Source organism: Peromyscus maniculatus, chromosome 10, assembly GCF_049852395.1.
Source record: "Peromyscus maniculatus bairdii isolate BWxNUB_F1_BW_parent chromosome 10, HU_Pman_BW_mat_3.1, whole genome shotgun sequence".
NCBI classification, from domain to species: domain Eukaryota; kingdom Metazoa; phylum Chordata; class Mammalia; order Rodentia; family Cricetidae; genus Peromyscus; species Peromyscus maniculatus.
In genome coordinates, this window is record NC_134861.1 from 89,604,269 (window position 1) to 89,614,890 (window position 10,622).

At 42.4% G+C, this 10,622-nt stretch overlaps 1 protein-coding gene across 2 annotated transcripts in view; it reads left to right on the forward strand.

Moving 5' to 3' along the window:
- Window positions 1-10,622, forward strand: part of Bmp2k (BMP2 inducible kinase) — a 108,234-nt gene that overhangs the window by 91,504 nt on the left and 6,108 nt on the right. The gene's annotated exons all lie outside the window — the stretch shown is intronic.

Here is a 10,622-nt window from a genome sequence, read left to right on the forward strand (position 1 = left end):
CTTGTGCCACCATAAAAATGTTCCTAATTTCTCACATGTTCTAATGTGTTTTGATTGAATGAAGGTTAAAATTTCAGATACTTGAATTAATTAATTTACTAATATTTAAGGCAGGGTCTCACTATGAAGCCCAGGCCAGCCCTAAACTCACAGAGATCTTCCTGACTCTGTCTCCAGAGTCCTGGGACTAAAGGGGTACACTACCATGGCTGGCTAGAATGTGTTTTTAAAAATTAGTTGAGGATTCCCTTGGAGTAAGTGGTAATATAATAAAATAATGGATCCTCTTTCTCTGGTTGGAGGGAGAGATTAAGACAGGATTTTGATAGTAAGTAGTACAGCCTGTCCTCAAACTTTGTCCTCCTTCAGCCTCCTGAGTGATAGGATTACAGGAGCACACCATCACACTTGCCATGATCTGAGACAAAGTGAAAGTTAAGACTTGGTTGGAAAAAAATCAGTTGATTTGTAGATTGATTAATAAAAGCTGGGATGAAGATAGGATTTAGCTCAGATTTGTGTGTTTGAACAATATATAACATTAAAATTTGTATATAGTAAAAGGACCATCTTATTGCTAAACATACTCTAAAGTTACACAAAATAGTTTTTTATTAGCTGCAAATTATGAATAATAATGCATTAATAGTATTAATATTCAAATGTCCCTTAATGAATCTGGAAATTTTTTTTGCAGGCAAGATTATAAATGCCATTCATTTTCCTCACAACTAATGATTCTCTTGTCACTGCCAGAAGTTCTATTCGGGCCCAGTAAGATGATAATCAAATTACATCATGAGTCCAAAAAAATGTATCACAGCAAAGTAGGAGATTCCAAATTGTAGGCTTGTGTGGGCTGCATAGTGAGACCCTGCCTGAGAAGCAAACAAACATGACAGACAGCCTCAGACATAATACTACCTTTCTGATCTGGTCCTTCTGGGCATTGTCCCCAGCAGCTTTGAAAACAGGAAATGTGACTCTGAGTTAGTTACAGTGTGGATGGTCCTGTTTGATCAGATACAACTTCTGAAACATGCAAAGGTCGTTGAAATTCTGAAAATGTGTTTGAAGGTTTTCCACACATGGCCATATTAAGTCATTGAAGTTTTAGATTTCTTACTTTGCATTTCATTTTTAATTTGCTTCAGGTTTAATGAAATTTGGGTTGGCCCATCTTGTAATCTGATGAGGGCTGTAATTTATCCCTTTAGATTCAGTTTATGATTCTTGAGGGTCAGGGCTTTTTCTTTCTCAAGACATTAGCAACATTATTTATGTGTATTGAATTCTGTTGTACATTCTATAGAAATGGAGGCTCAGAGGATGCCAATTACTGGCTTTAGGTCTCATAATGAATAAGAGTTTAGCATCAGAGCAGGATTCCTACTTATTTAAGAAGTAGCACAAATAGTGGTAGGCAATTCAAAACAAAAGACAACTTATACCATGAGTCACATAATGAAACAGCCCGTTTTATGGCTTCTTGAGTTTGAAGATACAGTTCACAGCATGTATGATTTTCTTCTTGAACTTGGCCTCTGCCACTTGGCCTGCCTTCTGAGCAGTAGAGCAGATTCTGATAAACCTTTTCCTAATCCACTAATCCTGAGGCCTAACATGACAAAGTGCTGGGAAATGATGACAGGCAGTATGCTACCAATTCACAGTGTGCTTTAGAGTGCCCAGCCCCTCCCCTCTGCGGGAATGATGAGACGACAGACGGCATGTAATTCCACTGGCAGTTCAAGCCATTTATGCTCTATAATCTGATAGCAAAGAAAAGAGCATTGAAGCAAAATTTGCTTGACACTGGAACTTCGTACATGATTAAAGTGTACCAGCTGTTAGCCCTCTGAGCAGAAACCCAATGAGAAAAGTTGCAGTGTGGCTGTCTTCTCTCCACATAAGGACTCTTTCAATGATGTGGCTCTTTGGTATTGTTTATGAATTTAAGGGTACATACTTTGCAGGACTGAGTTAAAATAGTGAATCACTAACTAGGGCCTTACTTATTAAATGAAGCATTTAAGAGAATACTATAACAGCTATATAGAAATCTAGCCAAAGAAATGCCGTGGTAGATATTGCCTCTAAATTTGGATTTGGTATTGAAGTTCTCATTTAGATTGTGCAAGACTCGACCTTTGAAACTCAAACACCTAGAAATTGTCTTTTGTGAAAACTTACAAACCCAGAATTGTTTAGTTTGTGCTCTTACATCCCCTTGGTGGATTCCTGTTCTTGCATCTGCTTGGTGAGGCAAGCTTGTTTTCAGCACCCCCAGGAATTCTTGCTTCTGTCTCTCATTGTCCAGATCTAGTGACAAGCACAGTGGTTTCAGAATACGTAGAGGAGCACAGTGTTGCACAGGTTGCTAAGGCCATGAGCTTTGAAGTCAAGTACCGTCTTACCCAACTTTGAGAGACATAAAAATACTACAAAGACATAGAACCTTTGGAAGACTAAGTACCCTCAAGGCACTTAGCTCAACAGAAACACTTTGTTGAAACAGAAATAACAAGGACCAGTCTGGTGGTGCTGTGCCCGGCTCTGGCATTAATGTTAAAGAGCAAAGGAAGCAGCCAGCTTCCGGTTGTACTTGGTAGAGCACTGGTAGGCTGTGCTGAACCTTAGCTGGTGATGCTACTCCACCGGTAGTCTACAGTTTACGGGTCAGAGGTTGAAGATACTGGCTGCAGCAGGAAAATCACTGTGGCTTTACTATATGTGGAAGCTATCAAGTTCCTTACCTAAGTAAGGAGAGACTGCTCTGAGTCTCTAGAAATCCTTTGTTATTGCAAGCTTTCAGGAAATAGGTGAAGCCATGAAACAGGGTCATGATTACAGAACAGTGGAAAGATGTAAGAGAAAGCCCATGACTTGGATGTTGGGTGGTAATCGTATATATGCTTTTGGAAAGAGAGGCCCAAGGGCATGGCAGTCCATTGAAAAGTACGTTTTGAAGATGTGGTTAAAATGGAGAAGGACAACAAATCTGTAGCAAAGGTCATAGAAAACTTTACAGACTCTCATTCTAATGTTGTAGGAACCTAGTGGTGAGGGGTTAAAAGATAATACGGAGAACTGGAGCACTTAGTATTACTTCCTTGACCCTATCACTCAATCCTTAGTACCATCAGAAGTGGGTAGTTAGAACTTCATGAAGATAGTCTAGGCAGTGCAGTAATAGTAGCCCTTTACTGCGGACCTCCTAGTACCAGAACTGCTGTCCACATGTCCTGTGCATCTTTACTTCAATCCCTGATAAAAGATGTGAAACTGATAAATTCAGTTTACAGGTACAAAAAGTAAATCACTAAAGAATACGGAACTCTAAATAATAACAAGTCTCCAAAGGGCACTTTCATTTAGCGTCTTCTGCTGATGAAGAATTATTCTGCATATTTTTATGCAGACACTTAACAAATAGGTTATTCCACTTCTTTAGTAAATGCTCATTATGTTGCCGAGAATACTGAGCAGCTAACACAGTCCATTACTGACAGTGAGCTGCTCCCTTGCAGCTGTGTATTTGTACATGCTCATTTCTTGACATGGCTCAGCAGCACTTTCCTGCTCACGTGGTTTGTGAGAGAACTTAGAATTCCCCGGCAGGATACTTTGTAAACTAATCAAGAGATTTAACACTAAAGCTTAGGACCCTTGCTGTTTTACTCATTTACCCAGATCTGCATTGCTTATCTTAGTCACCATATTCTCAGGCTGTTGGGCTGAGGAACTTCCCCTGTTTCTGGGACTCAAACCCAACTGGACAAAATGATCCTATGTTCTTATTTCTGACAATGGGGACTAATGGAGAAATATTTTGGTCCATGGATTTGTGTCCAGACTCCACCCTGGTCCAGGTGCTTCTGACGTATGGCTTCCTCAGGGGGACATCTGTCTTTAGGGTGTTTGCACTCTAGAGTGTTAGTAATTATGGAATTCCTGGAGTCTCGCACAGGTATGGAAGCTGATGGTTTTTCTTTGGGCTCTAAAGGCAGAGGATTCATAATTGAATCCACAATGTTGAATTTCTGAAAATGTTCTTTCTTAAAAGTAGGAACAATTTCATTATTTCGGATCTGAAGTAACTTAAAAATTTATTCATGTTTTTCTTACCTAAATGTGGACTATATTAATGTATTCACTATTTTGAATTTTTTATTATTAAAAGTCTATTTAATATGTTTCAACTAAGTTTTACTTGTTTTCTTATTTAGGAGACAGTTATTGAAAACAACAGCTCTCAACTGATTTTGCTGATATTTTTTAATAAGTATCAGCTGGCCCTACAGATTTTCCCTTGCCATTGCTTATTAAATCTATACACACATTGTTAAGCTTGCTCTACTGTCATGATCAGCATACATCTTGCTAAAATACTCAAAAGCCTGAGCATTTTAGTTTGTAGTTCCAGGCATAATCCAAGAGTAGAGAATGTTTTGACTGGGCATCTTCTCACACTGCTCTACAGTGTTCAGGACAGGGAAATCAGACCCCAAGTAAGATGAGTCGCTCAGTATATGAAACCAGATACTCTTACCTGTAAGTTACTAACGACGTAACTGAGAGAAGAGCCACACTCTCAGGATGTTTGTGCTGTAAGTAATGTGCCCTGTACTTACCGTAGGGGTCAGATTTCTCCCACCTCCTTCAAAACAGCCACTTTTACATTAATAATACAGATCTCGGAAGATGATGATGACAGGAGATAGTGAAATTCAAAGCAGCATATTTGGGCTATACTCTTGGGAAATTAACTTTAGCAGTGAGATAATCCTGATTAAATTTCACAATAAATCAAATATGCATTATTTAATCTAACAACTGGGAAGAAGCAATCTGTTTCCAGAAGCAAATAATAATCCAAGGCGTTTTTTTCCTGATTCTGTATTTATTTCAGCATCTGTGTTTTCTCTTCTTTTTCTTTTTTAAAATTAGAGAAATGTATTTAGGCAAAGAAATAGATTGTATATGAGGACAACTTTTAGCCAGAAGTCACCATATAGTTGTCCCTGTAGATATTATATATATAACTGAGGCATTCTATGTCATACAGTTTGAACTAGTTTGTTTTGACTGTCTTTGTGCTTGTGGGATATGGCTAGAAGCTGTAAGATGCAGTTGGCTCTTTGCACCCTTGGGTTCAGCCCACTGTGGATTAAAAGCAGATGCACCTGTACTGGGTGCACTCTTATCACACCAAATAACAGTGTATGCAGCATGAATGCTCCATTAGGAATTGTAATGCATCTATACAGAGATGATTTAAGATATTCAGGAAGATGTAGTAGGTTCTGCATGTTTTCCCATCTTTTATAAGACACGTGAGTGTCAGGATTTGAGTATCTGTGCAAGGTAAGAGCCAGGGGATAATGAAGCCCACTTTTTTTTTTTTTTTTTTCTGTATTGTTCAGCTCTTAAGTGGTGTCACAGTGAAGAAAAGGCTGTGAGTAGCTGCGGAGGCAGAAAGTGGCCCTGTCTAGGATTACTGGAACTTGCAGCTGGCACTTGTTTTTCTCAGCAGGTGGTGCTGGAAGTCTGACTCCATGAGCTGTGCTGGCTTGCTGGGTAGATGCTGGGGAGCTCTGCATGTGTTTGCACAGCCTCCCTTCCAGCCGAGTTTCCAGCCAGCCAGCCAGCCAGCTCTGCGCTTACAGAGCTTACAGAGGAGCAGGCCCTGGGGAGGGAAATGGAGAGCCATTTAAAGCATGCCACTGGGGCTCCTGGGAGTACAGGATGGGAAGGGGCTTGACAGTGCTTTGTTCTTGTTGCTTCAGTTTTATGAAAGAGCGGCTGGTAAACCCTGCACAAGCCAGGTCCAGAGTGGGCACGTGGGGGGGGGGGTGTCTTTCTGCTCATTTTGAAAGCATTTCTTCCCCACTTGTGACGCTGTGTTCCCACATACAGATATCTAATGATGAGATGGAGTTTCCAGGACTGCAAGTGCCCCTCCGTATGTGGATGTGTATTTGCTTGTTTACTTCTTCACGATCAGTTCCCAAGTAGACCTGCCTTGTTTTTCAGTTAGCCAGGAATTGCTTCTTCCCCTCTTGCTTCTTCCTACAAATGAGATCTAAGTCTCGTTTAGATTCACCTTTACTCATGGAGCCTACAGAAGTTACTAGGAGGTGATGGAGTATAGTAGGTGAAGTAATTTAATTTGCTCCTTGTTGCAGATAATGACAAAGTTCATTTAATGTCAGGCACTGGTGGTACCCTCCCCTCTTAAGATTTGTTTTTATTGTATGTGTGGGGGTTTTTTGGCTGCATGTATGTCTGTGCACTGCACATATAGAGTCCTCAGGGAGGCCAGCGGAGGGCATCAGATTCCCCAGGTGGTTGTGAGCCTCCATGTGGGTGATGGGGATTGAACCCAGGTCCTTTGGAAGAGCAAGCAGTAGTCTTAAGCACTGAGCCATCTCTCCAGTTCCCTTTCTTAACAAGGCAAATGAAGTAACCTGTTACCATTCTATTTTCCTCATGAGGGTAGGGTAGAGGAGCTGTCGTCCTGGCGGGATGTTTTTCTTAGCTCTTTGTTAATTACACATGGGAAGGAAATAACAATAATTGGAGAAGGTCAAAGTGACATCTAAAAGAGGTGGCTTTCCCTTTTGTTCCCTCAAGGAAAATGTGCATGAATCATGGTTCTTCTGTAAGTGTGGGAAAACTAGAAACAGCCTAGGTATTCTAATGATATTTAGGATGTACGTGCATCATCTTAGAATGCTTTCACAAGAACCCATGGATCATGTTTGTACTTGAAAAGAGGCATGAATATGGTAAGTAAAACAGAACACCAACCAACCAACCTACCAAACAAAAAACAAAATTTAAATCCACAGTCAGTCACAGAAGGAGCTCTGTATAGCTCTTTACACTGAAGAACGGTGTGTTTTTGTTGATAGAACATTCAGCTGAGGAAGGACAGGAGAAAGAGTAGAAAGCAGCTGGTACCTGCTGGACAGTATGTAGGCACTGAGGAATGGAAACAGTGGAAGAGTGGATTCCGATGTGAGAGTAACGGAAAGGTGCACTGGACGGCACTCCCCATGTGGATATCTGCTGTGTTAAGAGTTCCCGAAGACCTCCGGGTCCCTGGAGCTGGAGAGTTTCCTAGAGGAGCTGCAGGGTGGATCTGTCTAAGTACTCGTCCCTCATTGTTTATACAGGTTAACATGTTACAGTACATGAAAGCAGAGAGAAACAAATTTGGGGTATTCTAGGTTTCATAACATTCGATTCTTTTGTGTAGCATACTGCAGGTGAGAAAAATGAAGGCAGAACCTCGGGTGCACCCTTTCAATGGTTTGGTTGCCTGAGACCACATGACTTGTCCATTCTTGTTGTAGAGTTAATTGGACAACCCTGCAAGTGTCTGAGCAGTGTGTGTGTGGGGGTACATGCATGGCCGCCTGTGAGTGGCATTAAGTGTCTTCTTATAGAAAATGTTCTTGAGTGAGGGGTGACTCATAGCCCTCTGGAACTATATGTATTTTGTTTTCACTAAAAAATGCATGAAAATCTACATTACTTGAAAAGTCATTTTTCTTAATATCAGAGGAACGCTGTATGGGGAGCACAGTCAGTATGAGAACCTCCCACTGACTGGTTCTGGTTTGTTGGGTAACAGTTTGGGGTCTCTTAGCTAGTTTTAAGACTGGGCAGAAGATGATGTCTCTGGAAGTGTTACCTGATGGAATTCTTTCCCAGTCACTCTTAGCCTCACTACTAAGGTCAAGATTGTCAACAAACTGCGAAAGATGACCAGGCCTCGTGGGCCCTTTTTGGTCCTTCTTAGGGCTGCACCATGGGCCCAGCCGCCTGTTACTCCCGTGTCCATGCACTGCGCTCACCTGGTGCTGCTCCTCGTGGCTGGCACTTTTCATCCTGCCTTGCAGGCAGCTGCTTTTCCTTGGCTGACTCCTGGTTCTGTGGACCCAGGCTTGGTTTTGAACCTTCTTTTCTTCTGTACTCTGTCAGGTGGTGATCCTGTAGTCTTGCTGACATCTCTGTACTCTGTCAGGTGGTGATCCTGTAGTCTTGCTGGCATCTCTGTACTCTGTCAGGTGATCCTGTAGTCTTGTTGACATCTCTGTATTCTGTCAGGTGGTGATCCTGTAGTCTTGTTGACATCTCTGTACTCTGTCAGGTGATCCTGTAGTCTTGCTGACATCTCTGTACTCTGTCAGGTGGTGATCCTGTAGTCTTGTTGACATCTCTGTATTCTGTCAGGTGATTGATGATCCTGTAGTCTTGCTGACATCTCTGTACTCTGTCAGGTGATCCTGTAGTCTTGCTGACATCTCTGTACTCTGTCAGGTGGTGATGTTGTAGTCTTGCTGACATCTCTGTACTCTGTCAGGTGATCCTGTAGTCTTGTTGACATCTCTGTACTCTGTCAGGTGGTGATCCTGTAGTCTTGTTGACATCTCTGTATTCTGTCAGGTGATTGATGATCCTGTAGTCTTGCTGACATCTCTGTACTCTGTCAGGTGGTGATGCTGTAGTCTTGTTGACATCTCTGTACTCTGTCAGGTGGTGATGCTGTAGTCTTGCTGACATCTCTGTACTCTGTCAGGTGGTGATGCTGTAGTCTTGTTGACATCTCTGTGCTCTGTCAGGTGATCCTGTAGTCTTGCTGACATCTCTGTATTCTGTCACGTGGTGATGCTGTAGTCTTGTTGACATCTCTGTACTCTGTCAGGTGATCCTGTAGTCTTGCTGACATCTCTGTACTCTGTCAGGTGATCCTGTAGTCTTGTTGACATCTCTTTACTCTGTCAGGTGGTGATCCTGTAGTCTTGCTGACATCTCTCTGTACCACACAGTGATAGATAGCTTCCCAGTCTGTTTTCTTCAGCTGAAACTAAACTTCATATTACAACCAGAGTGTCTTCACAGCTGCCTCACAAGTACACCAGGGGCCCCAAACACAATGCTTTGAGCATTTTCTAATTCATTCTTCCCAGTAAATAGTAGCACCATCTAGCTCACATTCTCTTTCCAGTCTCACATTTTTCCAACTACTTGGATGCCGAGGATAACATGAATATCATTTCTCAAGTCTTATCTACTTTTAAAAAATCACCACATTTAGTTATTGTAAGAGCATGTATGCACACACTTGTCATGACCCAGCTATGGAAGTCAGCTTGGGGAGGTCATTTCTCTCTTTCCACCACAAGGATCCCAGGGACTGAACTCAGGTTGTCAGTCCTTAGTGGCAAGTATTCTTACCCACTCAACTCCTTACCCCCTTCCTTCTTTTCTTCTGTTCCTCTTCCCATCTCTTTCTCTGCCCTCTGTCTCTCACTGTTCTGGAACTCACGTAGTAGGCTAGGCTCATTTGCCAGTGAGCCCCAGGGATCTGCCTTCCGTCTTCCCAGCAGTGAGTTTACAAAGCACATGCCTCCTTCCTCGAATGCTTTAGTCACACTTTTCCATTTTCACGGTCTCAAGGGACCAGTGCTTTTTATCTGGAGCATTCTATCTGGCTGGCTCTTTCTCATGGTTTAGTCATGTCTTCTCTTTAGGGAGGCCTTTACTGACTGCTAGTGGCAGGTTTATGCACCCATTCTCTACTGTGATTTTAGAGCACACACTGAAATGGCCGAGTACTGACATTACAAGTGCAAACTCCTGCGAACAGACATTGAGGCACCATGGAGGTAGAACACATAGATAGTAAAGTGCTTTGTTATTAAATAATATAAATATAATAAGAAAATGCAAGGGACTCATTCTGAGCTAAAAATGCCCCCAGACATTGATGGAATTTTCATCATATTCCTTTATATAGATAATAGTTGCTGACCTCAGAGCAATCATTTTAGTAACAGTTGTGCACAGTGCTAGGATACCGAGATTAATGAGATAAATAGCAGTGATTGTCCAACTACATTAGAGTAGCCAGTAATTAAGGGTGTACAAGCTCATCAGAAGCACCAAGTGTCTGGGGCATCTTTTAGGGGTAGTTTTGAAGGGCTTTCACATGGGCTGGTCTTTTAGTGCAGCCTTGTTCACGAGTCCATCGGGTGGATTAGGGGAGGTAGAAGGGCTTTTACACTGAGGTGCAGTATACAAAGCAGGAGAGGTGTTGAGACAGCAAACACCCTTGACTCCCCTAAGTCTGCTGTGTTCCTTAGTCTGATGGCAAGTTTTAAGAAGCTGGGTAGCTGCTCAGTTCCTGAGTTTTCATAGGGAGAGTCCAGCATGGGTGTAACAGATAGTATCATAGACGACATTGGAGTTTGCAGCTGAAGACATGACAGGACCGAATGCCATACACAGCGTGCAATGTTTCAGAGCCACTAGAGACTCCGATAGGTGCAGCCACATAGTGGTGAGAAGGTGAAGGTGCATGCTGGGGGCTGTGTGCTGAGGGGAAGCACACTGGGAGGCCAGCCACTCTGGGAGGGGTCATAAGGGACGAGTCAATGGGGGAATGGCGTGGATTGAAGCTGCAGTAACTGGTAAGGAGATGGCGTTGATGTCTGCTGGCCGGAGGACTGGCGTAGGTGGAGGTGCACTTAATGTAGAGGAACTGGTGGTGACCCTGTCCTAAAAGGGGAGCGGTATCTTTTGAATTCCTGCCTTTCAGGTACTGGTAG